This window comes from Cupressus sempervirens, chromosome 4 (assembly GCF_028749045.1).
Source record: "Cupressus sempervirens isolate cs-2001-9-10 chromosome 4, ASM2874904v1, whole genome shotgun sequence".
NCBI lineage: Eukaryota > Viridiplantae > Streptophyta > Pinopsida > Cupressales > Cupressaceae > Cupressus > Cupressus sempervirens.
The window spans coordinates 684,001,535-684,021,240 of NC_143121.1; the positions used below are offsets into that span (position 1 = coordinate 684,001,535).

General features: G+C 32.2%; 1 protein-coding gene across 3 annotated transcripts in view; it reads right to left on the reverse strand.

The window, feature by feature from the left end:
* Positions 1 to 19,706, reverse strand: part of LOC149563107 (protein N-terminal asparagine amidohydrolase family protein) — a 244,334-nt gene that overhangs the window by 43,843 nt on the left and 180,785 nt on the right. The gene's annotated exons all lie outside the window — the stretch shown is intronic.

Here is a 19,706-nt window from a genome sequence, read left to right on the forward strand (position 1 = left end):
CTTTTCATTTAAATTTATAACTTAAAGTGACTATAGTGCACTTTATGTTATAATTTTAAGTTGAGTTACTTTTTAATTTTTCACTTAAAGTGACTATAGCACTATATAATTACTTTTTAAATTTTTTATTTTTAAATCAAATACTTATATAAATGTCACTTTAATATAATGTTTATGTATTATATTGATTAATATGATGCATAAATATTATTTTTGACCCATATTGATGACATTTTTATAAAATTAAGTGAAATACATAACTTAAATGCCTCAAAATGGACTTTTTATGTGCAAATGCATATAAAAATCTATAAAAAGTGGAAACTTTTCATGCTATTGCACCTAAAAATTCACTTTGAGGATATTTTTCATGCCATTACATCAAAAGCTTGTAAAAGTGGATCTTTTTTATGCAATGACATGAAAAGTTGAGTTTTCATACTTGTGTATGAAAAAAGTGAGATATGTTTATAAAATATGTGACTCCAAAAAGTGAGATTTTGGAGACTTGCACATTTTAAAATATGTAATGGGCCTCAAAAAGTGAGATTATGTCTCAAGACATATTTTAAAACATGTAATGGACTCTAAAAGGTCCTCTTTTGCCTTCCAACATGTTTTAAAATATGTAATGAATATAAAAATGTCCTACTATGTGAAGAAAACATGTTCTTGCTCCAAAAACCTCCGATTTTGCTCATAACTTTTGATTTTCTCCATAGATTTAAATGAAATCAGTTGCATTCATCATGTTTTGGAAAGGTGATCATTTTTCCCTCATTAAAAATCAAGTTATTGCACCCAAAAACGTGTTTGAAACTCCCAAGCTAGGGCATGTTGTTTGTATAAAACTCCATAAATCTTCAAAGTTTGATCACATTTTTGTATGGAATCAAATCGTTTTGGCCCTATTTGCTGATTACATCACATTGTGATCACCATTTTTATGTTTAAACATCAAATCGTTTTGTTTGGAAGATCACGTTTTTTGCTTAGAGAAACACGTTTTTGCTTAAATTGCCCAGAAAATTGGAGTTTTAATCCACTTTTTTGCATTTTGAAGCCACTTTTTTACATTTTGATCCATGTATATCCATTTGGGGAAGTGGTTTTTTGCATTCACAAGTCAAAAATGACTTTAAAACATGCATTTTTTAATCACGTTTTTGCAAAAACAGCCCAGATTTTTGAATAAAAAAGTCATATTTTTGTTCAAAAAACTCAAAAAATTGCATTTTCAGCCCATACATTTGATCAAAAGGGATTGTTTTTTGAGTTTTAAATGCATGATATTGTTTTTGGAGACCATTTATTTGGCCCTTTCATGTCAAATCCGACCATTAAATGTCCATTACATGCAAGTGCAGAAAAAGTCAAAAGGTTGTTTGAAAATCCGGATTTAAGGGAGAATTGGTCTTAAGACTCCAAAACTTGCTATTTTAGAGCATGTTTTCCTTCATTTTTGGCACATATTCACCATGTAAGTGGACCTCTTCTTTCTTACATTTTAATTCATGCTTATCCTTGCTAATTTTATGCATGAAATCGTTGAATGGATGCCATTTGTAAGAATCTTGGCCTTAGAAAGTGCATTTTTCCTTTAAATATGAATTTCTCCTTCATTTTGATGTTTTTGATTTTTCCCCAAGTTCCAAATTCGAATTTCATCTTTGGAGTGCATTGCATCTTGGCATGTTTTGAGTTGTTTTCAAAGGTTTGTTGTTTTTCTTTTGTGTTTTTGTTTGCCAGTTTTTCTCCATTTGGAGAAGTTGCAAGTTTTTTCCCAAAAATTTGTTTTTCCTTCATTACATGCGAAAGCGTTATCATTTTTCACATTCCATTTCCATGTCATTACATCTCACATCTCATCCGACAAATGCAATTACATGTTTATCATCTCATTTGCCGTCCGCACATGCATGTAATCCCATTTTTTGTTTCCATTTTCATCTATCTCATCTTTCATTTCCATTCGCACGACACGATTACATGAAATGTCTTACGTGTAATTACATCTAAAAGGTCCAATTTTGACTAAAAGTCACTTTTTGAAAAGTCAAAAAGATGTCATTTTCTCCTTTCCATATGCATTCACACCTCCATGAGAAAATACATGTTTCTGTATCTTTCCATCCTTTCCATCTTAGCCTTCATCCGCATATGCATGTAAAGTGTATCTTTCACTCACACTTGCATCTCAGTTCACCCTCCACCTTCCATTACATGTTGCATTTACATGTAATCCATTTTCCGTGCAGTAACATCTTGAAAGCCCAAGTCACTTTTTGAAAATCGGCAATCTCCATTTACACGCATTCCCATGCGCCAAGCACTTTACTTTAAAAAAAAAGAAAAGAGTTAAAGGTGCTGATGGAAAGTTATTTTGAGTGTACATCTAAACATCGTCAAGAAGGTTTTCAAAGTGTCAAAGACTCCAGTTTGTGCTGATCTACAAAGGAGAATTCATGACAACTTGAGCGAGAAAAGATGGATCACATCAAGTTTCCACATGATAATGGACAATTCATCAAAGAGAGCTAGAGGTTGTCAAAAGACGCAACACTATGGTTATCAACGTGAATGCAGCAGTATTAGGTACAGGAACTCCCAATCTTGTTATCATCTAGGATTGCATCGTCAAGTACAAGGCCTTTCAGAATTGTTCTTTTCTTTTCCGTCTTCTTTCTTTTTCTTTCATGTTTGTAGTTGGAGAAGATGCATTACATGAAAAAGTGTAATTACATGTAATGCGAATTACATGTATGTAAAACGATGTAATGCGAGTTGCATGTGTAGTTGCATGTAACCCTTTATTTTCTATAGTTAGACTTGGTCAAAGTTGGTTGAATTGCTCCCACTTTTTCCTCCCCCTTTTTCTCAACTTCTTTGCCTATATAAAGGAGTGCCCCCCTCATTGTAAAATCATCATTATCTGTATGCAAGAGAGCTCTGGAGAAATTGTGCCAACAGAGCTTTATTTGTGTAGCACTATTTTGAGAGAAAGTGAATACAAAGGAGCATTTGAGACTTCACTTTGATTAAGTGAGATTGTTATTTGTGTGAATTGTAAGCTTTGTCTATAATTCATTCAAGTTACCTTTGATTCGTACTATCTTTTGTCATTGATATTGTATCTTGTGATTGATAGAAAAGAGTTAAGAAACAATTGAATCTCGAGCTTTGACTAGGAACAATTGTGAAAATCCATAGCTAGAAGCTTTGTCTGTAGCTTGTATTTTCATCTTGATTCGCAAAATAGTTAGATTGTTGTTACTTTTAGGAGTCTTTGTGTCCTAATTGTAAACATTTTACCACATAGAAGTACAACAGGACTTAGAGCCAAACTGGTACATTTTGGCTAGCCTTTGAGTTAGTTAAAATTTATCGGTATCACTGTTTCCAATTCGTGATAGAAGTGTAATTAGAGATTCACCTTGCCCATTATTCACCTTACGAATAAGTGGATCCTTTCTTGAAAGTTAAGAAGAAAGGATAATAGTAACACCCAGTTTATAAATCTCTCAATTTCTTGCTTACCTTGAGTTGATCCAAGGAACAGTGAGAAGGGGGAGCCTTCCCTTTAAGGTAGGAGAGACTCTGTCTCACATGCTGTGGCTGGTCATCCTATTTTGCGACTGAATTTTTGCCCAAAACTGTCGGTTGCAAAATATCCACCCAACAATAATGATAATTATTTATATGTTTTATAATTGAACATTATTTTAATTATCTTTATAATTGTAATGTTTATTACAATAATATTTATTTGTTATAATATTATAATAACACTTATTTAATATATTATTAGGCAGATAAATGTTTAATATAATATTATATTAATAATAGATTATATTGTATTGATTTAACAACATATGATATTATATAATTATGTAGCAATATTATTATTTATTTATTTGGCAATTTTATTCATTTATTAAGATTTAAATATTATTATACTAATAATTGATTATATTGTATTATTTATTATTTAAATATTATATTAATCATTGTGTCATTGTTTTAATTAATTTGACCTCTAAGATTGGGGATTGATTTAACAACATATGATATTATATAATTATGTAGCAATATTATTATTTATTTATTTGGCAATTTTATTCATTTATTAAGATTTAAATATTATTATAGTAATAATTGATTATATTGTATTATTTATTATTTAAATATTATATTGATCACTGTGTCATTGTTTTAATTAATTTGACCTCTGAGATTGGGGATGTCACAGTCCATCCCGCCCAAAATTACTTGTCCTCAAGCAATTTAAATCTTCAATATGAGAGATTGCGTGCTATGTTGATATCCACTTCGATGATCTTGCAACAATAATTTTAACTCGAGATTAGAATGACATATATTAGAAAAATTTATATTACAAAGTACTGAGAATAATTCAAAGAAAAGAAAAACTTATCTTTGATGTATTAGGTACTTCTGCTCTTCCTTCGGTCCATGACAAGTCTTGACGAGTAACCCTTATAAATTTTGGTAGTCTTTATCTCTTCCCAAATCTTATCGATACCACCTTTTTCTATGCATTTTCTTTTCTTAAGGAAGACTTTGTCTCATCACAAGATCTCTAAAATATTTTCTCTGTAGTGGGGTGCCCTAGCAGTTCTCCATAATTATAGCATAAGTGTGCCCTGCTAGCAATTTGTTAGAATCTGAAAAGATTAACAACCCAGAAAACTAGTGCAAAGAGTAAATATCTAAACTGTGAATGCAGATGATACAAAATCAAAATAGCAACACAGAGTTAGTCTCCAAGAGAGTAATGCAAATGCTGGAAGCAAAATAACATTAAGAGGATGCAAAAACAAGAAAATGCAAATACCAGCCAGGTAGCATGCTTATATAGGCTAGGAAGAGGGAGGAGGTGGCAACACCAACCAATGAGGAGCAACCATCTATTGGACTAAAGATAGCAAAGTATCTTCCCAAGATAGCTAATGGATGCTCACATGTAGGAAGGTGACACCTCACAACCATTCACCTAATAAGACATGCTTTATTAACCTAAGCGAGATTATTAAAAGTGTAGGAAAAACCTATCAAAATAGGAAAAATAAAAAACTACACTAACACCCCCCCATAAGCGAAGCTTAGGTGGATGTAGAAATGGGTCCCGGCAAGTCAAGTCTAATGAGGTACCCATGTACATAAAATTCCCCCAAAAGAGAGAGAAAAGAGACTCCTCAAAGAAAATTAGGATTTGGCACTTTATTTTAGTGCATTTACAACTACCACTAGAAAGAGATACTTAGTGGTCTTGATTTCAATGCATTACAAACCCTCATGAAGAGCATATGCTAAAAGTGAAACTTGGGCACAATAATCAAGGAAACAAATAGCACCACTGCGATCTACTCGAAAAATCATGCACTTTCAAAAAAAGAATCGCCTCGATATGAGGTCGTATGAGAAAGTTATGATCCTCCGAAGTTTCCAAAACAAGAACTGTGCACAGTCACAGCTGAGAATCTGCAATTTCTAAAGAATTCATGCATGAAAATCAAAAAATAACTCCAATAGTGGATAGAGCACAAAAAAATAGCCAAGTTCATAACAAGAATTATCAAAATCGGAGTCCGTATGAGCAAGAACGAGACATTTGAAAACTGCATTCAAATCTGCGGCTGCCAACGAAGAGGGGTATGGCTGTAGCTTTGCATGTTCGATTCTAAAAAATATACAGCTTGCATGCAAAATCTAAAAGATACCCAGATGGTTTTTCGGGGCTGCGAACAAAACCCAGAAAGCATTTTTCTTGCTGATGAATAGAAGATGTTGCTGTGGTGCAAATCAGACGCCTTTAATAGTAAAAAACGGCTCCAAAAATTTAAAAACGACCCCAGCAACCAAAATATGACATGAAAATGTTGGATCAGCTTCTTAAGTCCATCAATGGCATGCTGGAACCTGCAAAACTGATTGAAAACTCCAAATATGCAAGTTGGTTGTCAGATTTGAGATTGAAACCCCAGAGAAAAACTGTTTTTGTCAAAACTTTTCTGATTCTCAGGATCATCCAAAGATGCAAGAGAAGAGCATACTTCGTTTTTCAAAAAACTACAATAAATTTTATTTGCCCCCCTGAATCTCTCAAATAAGAAAACTAAAATCTACTCTTGCACATAGAAAAGGTTTGATACCATGTTAGAATCTGAAAAGATTAACAACCCAGAAAACTAGTGCAAAGAGTAAATATCTAAACTGTGAATGCAGATGATACAAAATCAAAATAGCAACACAGAGTTAGTCTCCAAGAGAGTAATGCAAATGTTGGAAGCAAAATAACATTAAGAGGATGCAAAAACAAGAAAATGCAAATACAAGCCAGGTAGCATGCTTATATAGGCTAGGAAGAGGGAGGAGGTGGCAACACCAACCAATGAGGAGCAACCATCTATTGGACTAAAGATAGCAAAGTATCTTCTCAAGATAGCTAATGGATGCTCACATGTAGGAAGGTGACACCTCACAACCATTCACCTAATAAGACATGCTTTATTAACCTAAGCGAGATTATTAAAAGTGTAGGAAAAACCTATCAAAATAGGAAAAATAAAAGACTACACTAACACAATTCTCTCTTTACTATCATGTGATAGGATGCCCTTAGCGGTTCTCCCTCAACTGATTCTGCAATCAGGTGCTCTAGCAATCCTCCCTTAATTACAGAGCAATAGGGTGTCCTTACCGCAGTTGTCCCTAACATACCACTACAATAGGGTGCCCTAGCTATTCTCCCTTAATTGCCCTCTTAGGAAGGTGCTAACAATAGGGTGTCATTAGTAGTTCTCCCTTAATTGCCACTCTTTTCTTTTATTTAAATTAAATATTAAAGTTCTACTAATAATCATAAAAATATGCACATATATGTATTGTTTGATATTTACATTTTCAGATCAGAGTATGACCAAAGTTGAACTTTCTCGAGCTTCAATGATTCTCTATTCTCATATCCTCTCTTGCGCACCTGTTAGAATTAGTAATCTTTCTTTGGTTGTATTTATTTATTAAATGGGATAAAGCAGGGTATACGTTATGTTATTTGTCCTCTAGTCCACATGTGAGGACATGTCACTTGCTTGTCCTATTGTCCACGTGCGAGGACAACTCTTTTTTGTAATTCATTTTATAAGAAAAATAGTTATTCTTCCTTAAGAGGATTATGACACTTGTTATGCACACACTTATGAATGTGGCAATCATTCACATGGGAGTTACAAATAAATCCTCTTCTCATCTCTTTATAAGAGATGCTTCTCTCATTCTCAAAACACACAATCACGATGTAGTTCATGTAATGAGCCCTTTGGCTCCACCTTATCTCTTTCTCTATCTCTCTTCATTCTTTAGGAATTTTCCCTATTCATATAATTAACAAGGGGTTTTCTTTGCTTTCCCCTTTCAAAATCCTTGTCTTCTCTCTTGTGTTGATCTTGGAAAGCTCATTTAAAGCATGGTAATTATGTTCATCACAGACTCTCTTGGATTAATTTATTTTTCTTCATTTTAGTTCATTTCAATTTCATTATTTCTAACATGGTATCAGAGCAAACTAATCCTTGTTTTGACTTTAGTGATGAAGGTTGGAGCACACCTTATTTCTACCTTGGTATCTCTATTTAAAAAATTAAATATATCTTATTATTAAATATTTAGGACAACTCTCCAGTGTAATTCATTTTATAAGGAAAATAGTTATTCCTCCTTAAGAGGATTATGACACTTGTTATGCACACACTTATGAATGTGGCAATCATTCACATGAGAGTTACAAATAAATCGTCTTCTCATCTCTTTATAAGAGATGCTTCTTTCTTATTCTCAAAACACACAATCACGATGTAGTTCATGTAATGAGCCCTTTGGCTCCACCTTCTCTCTCTCTCTCTCTCTCTCTCTCTCTCTCTCTAGGCATTTGTCCCATTCATATAATTCACTAGGGATTTTCTTTGCTTTCTACTTTCAAAATCCTTGTCTTCTCTTGTGTTGATCTTGGAAAGCTCATATTAAGTATGATAATTATGTTCATCACAAACTCTCTTGGATTAATTTATTGTTCTTCATTTTAGTTCATTTCAATTTTATTATTTCTAATATGGTATCAAAGCAAACTAATCCTTGTATCAAAGCAAACTAATCTATAGCACCGTCCCTGCTTTTTTGAGCCTCACCATCTCCCACTTTTTTTAAAGTCCCGCACTTCTCATCCCACTTTTCGATCCTAAATGGAGCCAACTGACGGTGGCGGCATGGTGTGAAAGGCCGCCTCACTCCTTTATTTTTAAATGTTATACATTACATATTATAAGTTATAATTTTATTTCAATGTGCTTCATAATTTATAAGTTTCTCATTCTTTTTTAGTTTGTTATAAAGTTTTCATTATTTCTTTAATAGAGTTTTTTTCAATTTTACCAATAAATCATTTATACATTTTTTAGAGTGGTCATAACATAAGTTATAAAATTGATTTATAACTTTGCATTTGACATTCTCATATTTCATATTGTTTCAAAAAAAAAAAAAAAGTATTCCATATTGTTTCATATTTCTTACAAAGTCATAAGTCAAATAACTCTATTATAAGTTATAAAATCAATTTATAAGTTTGGCTTCATATAAGTTATTTAGTTTGGTTTAATTCTTTTTTTTTTTAAGTTACAAGTTATTACGTTATAAGTTATAAAATTAATTTATAACTTATACATTTGACTTTCTCACATTTAATATTGTTTCCAAGTTATAAGTTATAAATTAATATGTTATAAGTTATAAAATTCAATGTTTGGCATTCTTATTATATTAGTTACTTAGTTTTGATTAATCAGAATTTGTATTCATACTTAGTTAGATATGTCTGACTTCAAGTTTTTTTAAAATTCATCTTTTAAGTTTCTATTTTAAGGTTTTTGCAGATTCCTTAATAATTTAATAACGGTTCTGCATCAATTTGATTCCTTAAGTTGCAGGCATATTATTCCTCTAACGTCTTTTCTGCAAGGTTTGCATTATTGGTTTGTTACCACATCTATTTTAAGTTATTCCCTGACAAGTTTTTTTTTTTAAAAAAAAAACTCAAGATTCATCTTTTTAGAATAATTATTTCATAATGTATTTGCATCATTACAAACACTTCTTTTTCAGGGCAATTTTTTTCATTAGTCTATTTCAAATAAAGAAAGTACATCAAATTTTCTTTCTCTCTCTCTCTCTCTCTCTCTCTCTCTATCATAACTAAACCTAAAACTTGTTGCATGCCTAACCCTTACATTCTTAACCTTTACTTTTAGACCAACCCCCTACACTTGGTTTGTAGATCCTACAGATTCTACAATAACCCCTATGTTGTCATCATTTGAAGAGACCCTCATCTGAAGAGAAACCCTTCGATTCTCACAGTAACGGACTACCACGAAGATTGCATCAAATAGTGCATATGCCCTTGCCACTACTGGCAGTAGCCCAGCTATATGAATCATTTCCCTTTTGAAATACATGTGATTCCTTAGTCTCAATCCTATCCTCATTGTATCCAAAAGGGACATCTGTACCATATCCTCGTCAAATTTCTTGATGGGAATAATTCCTCCCACCCATGCCTTTGAACCATGCAACAAATAACCATTGATTGCCTCATCCAATAAGGCCGCATTCACAAATGATGGATTTATGCAGATTTCTTAAATCTTCATCAATGTCCTGTACTCGAGTAATGTATCATATATGTTTGAGTACAAAATGGATAATATTGAGTTTGATAGATTGGATGGCCTCAACACCTCATCTCCTATTATGCACCTTATTGCATGCTCCACCTCTCCAGGCATTGCTTGAAATAGTTCGTCAAAATCTCCCCTCAGGTATGTTGATTCCAGAGGAAATTCCCATGTTAAAACAGGAATCATCACTCGGAAATTTAGCACTTTGTGATCTATCTCCTTTCTACACCTTGCATTCAATATACAAATAAATAAATGTAAGCCTTTTATGACAAATAGATAATAATATTGATTACTCTTTTGTCATGTGCATTACCTTCATCAAGATTTAGCTTGGCTGAAGATTTGTCTAACCTTGAGTAAGACTCCAAACACTTCTTTCAACTCCATTCTCTTTGTTTGCAACTTATAGCAGTTCCTCTTTCTATTTTCTTCCTTTCTCTTCGATTACACTATTGATGGCCCAATGCATGTTATTGGATTTTGGCTCACCTGCAACTTTCTATCCTGGTTATATTCTTTTGTAACGGCTAACCTTGATATGATTGTTTTAACGTCTCTGCATGTGTATGTATGAAGAGAAGAGTTTCTATACATGTAACATTTTTTTTTAACCAAGCTTTCTCAACTTTCATTTTTCCCGAAAATTTACTTATATTTTTTATTTATTTATTTGGTTTGGCAAGTCATTCCTATGCCATTCGTCGTGATTATAAATTTCTTTGACAGTGATTAGTGAAAATTTCATTATTTCATTTTATCAAACTTCTATAGATAATTAGTATTCCAACTTAAGATATTTTGTCTTTGTACAAAAAGATCATTCTACTTGAAATATAATTTTATAGAAGGGTCCAGTCAATGTTATTTTTTGTTAAAAGTAAATCATAATTCTTTCAAGTATTGTGACTTATCATTTGCATATATTTATTCAAGTACATATGGATGCACACACATATGCCTAGATAAATATATAATTTCTTATGACTATGATGATTCAGAAATTGGTATATATTCTTCAGAAAATGAATTAAGTACCCATGTTTGCCCTCAATGGAATTTTCTACTTGATATCAATTCATTGTCTATTTCTCATTGATCTTCCTTGGATCACTGCATTTACCCAATTCTTTTGGATTATAAGTTATCTTACACAATTGCCTTCAATTTTACTATGATCTATTGATTTGCACCTAGTTGTGCAGTTTCATGCTTTTAAAGCACAATTCTATGCCCATGTTGGCACTTTATGGTTTTATACCATTGATTTATATTAAGTTATTCAAGGATTTTTTTTGTAAGTTGTATAGGGAGCCAATTTTTCAAGGTTAACTATGAAGGTCCCCTTAGTTATATCTGATTCATATCATGAAGGCCCCCTCAATATAACTGATACATAGTTGCCTTATCTAGCCTGTGGCGAATCTCTCCATCCTATAATGGTGTGCACTTACTTTATTTGGAGTTTCCCTCCATTTGGTTCAATTTGTTATACTTTGAAAGGATGATATTTATATGGAGTTTTGCTCCATTTGGTTCTATCTTTTTTCCAATTTGAAAGGATGATAATTATATAGAGTTTCTCTCCATTTGCTTCTATATGCTCTACCTTGAAGGTTGATATTTATGGAGTTTCTCTCCATGTTGTTCCATTTGTTCCTCAATGAAGAGGATGTTATTCTTTGAGTTTCCCTCCAATTTCAGTTGATTTGACCCATCTTGAAGACAATATGTTCTTATTTGAGGGCAATATGTTGTTAATCCTCATAACCCTTCCCTTTAGCATCCTACAAAAATCATGATATGATAATACTGATTTGATAATCATGTCTCTCATTTTAATTTAATTCATATACTAATATGATAATGTTTTGCATACTTCATTGCTTAGATCGTCAGTCATGCAATTTATGGATTAGCTACCCATTAACTTGTAGTGAGACGACCCATTAATGGGTTGTCTATATCCACATGATTGATGCATCGTTGATGCAGATTTCATTAGTTGGCCTTGTCTGTGGTCATTTGTGCATTAGTATATACTTTTCATGAGAACATTGATCAATCTTTTTAATCAATTTGTCCTTTTGATAATTTTTTGAGCATTTAATTTATCTTGATATCAGGTTAACTCCATTGCTTTGTGGTGACATGTCACCTTTTCATCTCTATCCTAATTTTTTCTCTATGAGAATTTTTATCCTTATTCAAAAGGATTTCTAATTTGAGTATAAGATGAAATACTCATTGTGGATAGTTGTCTTGTTTCTTGTGTCTATTTTTTTCAGGTAATCCATCCAAGCACATACAAAACATTATTATTTAGTGTACATATCCTATGCACCATGATTCAACTTGTAGATGCAACACATTTCTCGTGGCTCTACAATGATCTACCCACACTCACAAGAAACCTCTTGCACAATTGAAGACATTCTCAAAGATCAAGTTGCTGCTTTCTAAAGAGAGATTTCAATTTCATTGTAAAAAATTGGGTTTACAACCCTTTGATGTAATCTCCCCAAGCAAAGATTAAAGGGGGATGTTAGAATTAGTAATCTTTCCTTGGTTGTATTTATTTATTAAATGGAATAAACCAAATTATCCCTTATGTTATTTATCCTCTAGTCCACATGTGAGGACATGTCACTTGTTTGTCCTATTGTCCATGTGTAAGGACAACTCTACTTTGTAATTCCCTTTATAAGGAAAATAGTTATTCCTCTTTAAGAGGATTATGACACTTGTTATGCACACATTTATGAATGTGGCAATCATTCACATGGGAGTTACAAATAAATCCTCTTCTCATCTCTTTATAAGAGATGCTTCTCTCTCATTCTCACAACACACAATCATGATGTAGTTCATGTAATGAGCCCTTTGGCTCCACCTTATCTCTCTCTCTCTCTCTCTCTCTCTCTCTCTCTCTCTCTCTCCCTTCTCATTCTTTAGGCATTTGCCCCATTCATATAATTCACAAGGGGTTTTTCTTGCTTTTTCAAAATCCTTGTCTTCTCTCCTATTGATCTTGGAAAGCTCATATAAAGGATAATAATTATGTTCATCACAAACTCTCTTGGATTAATTCATTGTTCTTCATTTTAGTTCATTTCAATTTCATTATTTATAATAGCACCGTTCACACTCTTGTTCTGAAACCTCTTCATTATTTATTTCGTGTGTTGCTTCTATTTTATGAAGCTGACTTTTCTTGTCACACTTATGTCCAGGTTCCCAAGGGCCTCTGCATCTAAAACATATGCCTTTCTTCAATGTGTCCTCTTTTTGTTTCTGGGCTTCCTTACTCAAGCATTAGTGTCCTCTGCTCCATTTTGCTTTGCAGAAATAACATTCTTTCCCTCTCTGGTCTTTGCGCAAGTCTTCATTTCTATGCTTTGTCTTTGCCGAGAAATTCTTAGATCTTTCTTTTGATGAATTAGATTCCACTTTTCTAGCCTTTTGAATGGCTTCTTCCACCGTTTGAGGTTCTAATGGGTTAACTATATTTTTTATAGAATCCTTTAGGCCTTCAACAAATAAGTATGTAAGCCTCTTTTGGGATAAATTTGGGACCATAACTGCAAAGTTGTTGAACTCATTAGAGTTCTTCCACCGTTCCGTATTGCTTTAAATGGGTCAGTTCTTTGAAGTACCATTCAAGTTCAACTTGGTTGAACTGTTTGATCAGTTTTTGGGAGAATTCCTAATATGAGTCTATGTTTTGATGTCTTAAGGAGAGAAGCCCATTGTGTCACCATTCACGTGTCATTCCTTCTAAGTGGAGTATAGCGAATTGGAGTGCATCTTCTTCGGTCATTGGGCTAAGAGTAAAATATGTGTTTAATTTTTGGAGCCATGCATGGGCTGTTATTTTTCCTGATCCCTCAAAATTTGGAAGCATTATCTTGTTCACCTGATGTTTAAGCTCTTTGTTTGGTCATCCGGTTCTTTTAGAGCCCTCATGTTTTTGTCCCTCACACAATTTTGCAAATGTTATGAGTTCCCTAATTTCGGGTTCAAGATTTGCATAGGCTCTTGCATTCTCCATTGTGCTATTGATAGGTTGGTTTATTCCCTCCTCTTCCCTTTGAGTTTCTTCTCTAGGTAAGAAGGGAGGTCTCGGAATTCTAGATGATAATGATTCATTAATATCTGGTTCATTTGAACTCATATCTTTCCTTCCCATGGGAAGAGTTATTCCTTAGGTTATTAATGGAGTTCCCCATGTTCTGTAATGCTTGCAGGAGGGCTTGATTTGACTTCTCCATTGGATTCAATATAGTTTGGTTGGTCTGGTGGGTTTGCTCCATATATGTTCTCACTTCATTTGCTAAGTCGTTCATTGTAGTTTTATTTGTCCTTCTCTCGTAAGTTTCCATAAGCCTTCACTTATAGGATGGCAGGATTATGCTCTGACACCACTATAATGTCCCCTTGTAAGGTGTCTTAGAAATTTGAGTCAATAAAAATGAATTCTTTACCCTTACTATGGATTACACTCTCGTATACTCCTCAAAGCCTTCGTACTAGACGATTCATGGTTGGGGACAATAATATCTCAATAGAAAATCCTAGATGTCTTGTAGAATAGTTGTACTATGCAATTAATATTAATATCATTACCATCTTTAATGGAACAATTTTATGAATGCCCAATGGATATCTTATAATGGTGCTTAAGATCTCTTCTTCATTTGATAAGATCGATTCAAGTATGCTATATGCTCTTGATTCTTAATAGCTTCGTCTCATCTGATAATGAAAAGAATATTTTATAATGTTGTCATGTAGTTGCTTCAAGCGACTAGTTGTTATTCTTCGATAGAGGCCTTCAATGTGAGTAATGGATGTGCTGACAATAGTATAGTATAGCAATCTAATTTGTTTTTAGTTAAATGTATTATTATTTTCTTGCAATGCTCTGTAATGTTTTAGGCGCAACTTCTCAGTGATAATAGTGTGGATGTTCCAGGTGTATCCACTTGACTATTTGTAGATACAGAGCTCCAGGTGCTATGCATGGATATGTTTGAAATTTAACTCCAACTCTGAATACGTAAGGAGACTTGGTGTAACTATGTCCGTTCCTTTTCCTCATGATGGTCATAAGGTCACATTGGATGGTTATCTATCCTCACACTAGTTCTATCTGTGTGTTATGAAATTATGTTTGGTGACTCTCGCGCAGATTTTGATGTCCGCCGCTGGAGTGGGTAGTAATCAACAGGCAAACTACTTCTGTCCTTGATATTTGAAATCCTCCCTCCTTTCCTCCTCAATACTTTCCCTTCCACGTGGATTGCTGAAGATGATAGACGGCAGATATATGATACAAAAATCTATGGATGAACACCTCCGTAATCCTCTTTCCTGTGATGTATTTTTGTTCCTTCCCTTCTTACCGGTCATAGCATAGGTATAAATATCATGCTCGGTCCAAGGGTCACGACCGTTGGCCTTGGTCGTGACCATCATTATTGAGTTATAATATATTTATATAACATTTTTTTTATATATCCCTTGTTTATTTATACAATGTTTGTTTATTTATATGTTTTATAATTGAAGATTATTTTAATTATTTTGTTTAGTTATAATGATAATTATTTATATGTTTTATAATTGAACATTATTTTAATTATTTTTATAATTGTAACGTTTATTACAATAATATTTATTTGTTATAATATTATAATAACACTTATTTTATATATTATTAGGCAGATAAATGTTTAATATAATATAATATTAATAATAGATTATATTGTATTGATTTAACAACATATGATATTATATAATTATGTAGCAATATTATTATTTATTTATTTGGCAATTATATTCATTTATTAAGATTTAAATATTATTATAGTAATAATTGATTATATTGTATTATTTATTATTTAAATATTATATTGATCATTGTGTCATTGTTTTAATTAATTTGACCTCTAAGATTGCGGATATCACATAGGATCAATTTAACCCCCTGGATATGTTCCTATACACTATTTCATACTATTCCCCAGTTTTCATGTCTTGCTGACATGAATTGCTCCCTTAAATGCTTGATGTTGCATTCTCTAGTGTCAAATACATCGAGATATTTGACCTACGGTTGGCTAGCAAAAATTGAAAACCATGGAGACTGACCACAAATCTCTAGAATCTATTAGCACACGTACCCAACCTGCTTTCCCCAAATGGCTGTTGAATTCCATTGTTAGAAATTCAAGTTAGGTCTCCATCTTTGTCACACACCCTAGAAATGAGGGTTTCTAGATCAACTTGCACAAAAATGGATATAACTTTAATTGGAAATATCACACAACTATGAAACCAAGTGCAATGGTTAAGTACTTCATTCCTCTATCCAACTATGCAACTTGACCCAGTTTTCCAATCCGTACAAGTTCGTACAATCATATAAATCATTGGATTTGATGGTAAACTTTTGTTTTTATTGCTTTTCAATGCCTCAAATCTTCATACAACTTTCTCTTTGGTATGAGAGATGTCTAGTATTCTTTTATAGGCCTCCCCAAAATGGTCACAATAGACCAAGGCCGCTTGTAACCAAAATTTGAAAAGTTGCATCAAAATTGCAACTTTTCAATTATGCAGAATTGACAACTTTTCACTTAACTAATTCTTAAGACCTTTTGGTCGGTTAGGACAAGTTTGAAATGACTTGTTCTGTTCCTAACACTCTTATTCTAACCAAATAAACAAGAAAGGTTTGAAATCCTATGATGACTTAAGGAAATCCATGATTTATAATGCATCATTGGATCCCTTAGCCTTACAATTTTGGAGTTTCAAACCACATAGCCTATTATCTAATTTCTTCTAATCTCCTATGACCTTTCTAGGGAAGTTTCACATGTCGTTGCTTGGGTGCTCTGCACCAAAGGGTGCTCTACAGAATTTGTGCAAGCATAACTATGATTTGTAGTACAAGTTTGAAAGAAAGGTGAATACAAATAGCAATTTGTTCCGAAGCTCAGCAATTTGTTCCGAAGCTCAGAGTGGTATTAATTGTGGTGATACAAATTAGAAGTTGTGATTGTAATTCGTGTTGCTATCTTTATTTCATGCTAATCTTGTTTGTATTTAAAGCAAAGTGAACTTAGGAGAAACAATTTGTTATGAAGTTGTGTTTGAAAGCAATTGTTGTGATACAAATTAGAAGTTGTGTGTAGTTTGTATTGCTTTCTCATATTCACGAATATCATTAGAATTAAGTTATTTTCATGTCTATGAACTGGAATAGCTTATAGGCTTAGAGTTTAGAAATCAGCTATTTTTGGAAGTCAGTGTGCCCCAATAGTAGTGATTCACTTTTATAGAATAGAATAAATAGACAATAGATCTAAGTTGGTATGCTTTTAATCAGACTGTGAGTTGGTGTGAGTTTATCAGTATCATTATTTCCAATTTTAAGATAGAAGTGTAATTAGGAGATCCATCTTGCCCATTACTTGTTTTGCAAGTAAGTGGATTCTTTCTTGAAACAAGAGGAAAGAATACTGATAACACCCTTTAAAAGTATCTCTAAACTTCTTGTTTTCTTTGAGTTGATCCAAAGAACAATGAGAAGGGGGAGCCTTCCTTCAAGAGACTCTGTCTCATACACTATGGCTAGCACTCCTATTTTGCGAAAGAAGTTATTAAAACTGTCAATTACAAAATATCAACTGAACAAATTTAAAATAATATAAAATTATTTAAATTTAAATTATTTAATATATCTTATTTATTTATTAGTTTGATTAGAGAAATGTATAGATAATAGTTTTTTATAGAAATTCTGACACAATAAAAATAGTGTTAGAATCTTTTAAGGAATTCTAACATATTAATTTTTTTGTAATTGTAATTTCTGTTTTAAGTATTAGAAATTCTAGCCTTAAAAATCATCCAAAGAAAAACTGAAATATACAAATATGTATGTAAAACCAGTAATGGAATTCTTTAAGTTTTATTCTAAATGAGAACTAACTAAGAATGAGATTAAACTTCATATTACTTATAAATTTTGTTAAAGGATTAATGTGCCAATCCTTATTACATGAATCTGAGAAAAAAATTGAAAAGGAGGTTCTTGTTTTTTTTAAACAAAAAAAATGTGGAACTTGTATTCATTATTGCAAAGTGCAAAACACTATAATACTTAACATGTCTAATGTTGTCGATTACATACGAAGCTTTGTCTTTAAATGCAAAAGAATTTTTATAAAACATTTGAAATTTAACAACACTAAAATAAGCTAGAGTTGTAACCATGCCTAATAATTAATCTAAAATATTCACAACTAATCTTATAATTTTTCTACCCTTGTGTTATAGGTTTTGAAGACATGTCATTTGTATTGCAAAGTTGGAGATTCAAATGTAAATAATAAGTTATTGTAAATGTTGTGTAACCAATTTGTATTGCAACAACATTTCGCATAACTTTGCCAATGTAAATTGTAACTTATGCCCCCATATATTCAATCTTCTCTTGCATTGTCTATAATCAAAATAATTATACCTACTGAAAGCAATTCCATATCTTTGAAGTTTATCCCATTTTTTAATGATATCTAACTGCATAGCATATCTAGCTATCAGCTTAATCACTACACCTCGTTGGTGCAAGTGCTAGTATAGATCAAAATCAACTTCTATCTCCTTCCAAATCTAACAGTATACATATTTAATATTTTGTAAAACATGCATGGATTCTTTCCTATGTCACTGCATCCATATGCGGTTTTGTTCTAAAGGACTTTTTAAATTATGAATCTCCCCTCCTTTAGACCAAATTACTCCTCCACTTACATGCCTCCCAAAGTTGTGTCTTTAGGATGTAGTCGTCACATAGTTTATTAGATACTCCTACGAATATATATATATATATAATCTATTTCATTAATAGATACTTGATAGATTATTATATATATTTACATATTATATTAAATATCTCAGATTTATCTTATGAAATATTTGATTAGTATATATTTTATATTATTATTATATAACTAATAATTATATTATAATAATATTAATATTTGATATATCAACTGTAGTATTTTGATTATTTTATATTATTTTATTATATTTATTAATAGATTCATTTATATTACAATATCATATTATTCATTTATATTATAATATCATATTATTCATTCATTATATAATATAATAAACATCAAATGATTATTTAGTTGTTCATTTATTAATTTATTTATTAACTATTACTAATCTAATTGTAATTAACTTATTGAATTTAATCTCAGAAATGCATCATCTTAGCACTAATGAATTAAGTAATTGTATGTGTATATAGCCAAGACTTATCATCTAGTATTTCATTCATCATTCAATCCTAAACCCTCAAACCAAGTCTAATCTCCTGCTAATAGGAGAATCATGTCACATCCACAATTTAAAAGTAACATAAGTACAACTCATTTATCCAAAATGAAGTCAACATTCAATCCTATGCATCAAATCAACTAAAGTAATCCTAGCAACTTGTATCCAACTACCTTCAATCCATATTTAAACTAAGTTTTAATCTTCACCATCCATCTAATCAAGTCAGTCCTAACCCTCCATCCACCAACCTCCTGCATTTAATCTCTCCTCCCGTCCAAATTCAAATTCAATTTCCTCTCAAGCAATCTAGCCTTGCATCCAAAAGCAATCTCAACAATGCATTTATCCTCATCAAATCTATAAATCAACCATCCCTACGCCATTTTAAACTTAAAGAGCAGAAAATTGGAGGGCAAAGAAGGTTGTGCTACTAGATCCCCATGGACTTATATTCATCCTCTCCATCAACAGTGTTGAGAACATCCATGGTATTAAGAGGGTGTTGGCAAAAGATTTGTTGTTCTCTTCTTGTTTGGTTTACATGCTCTTTCACTCTTAACAGAAGTGCAGCTAGATGTTGAAGAGTAG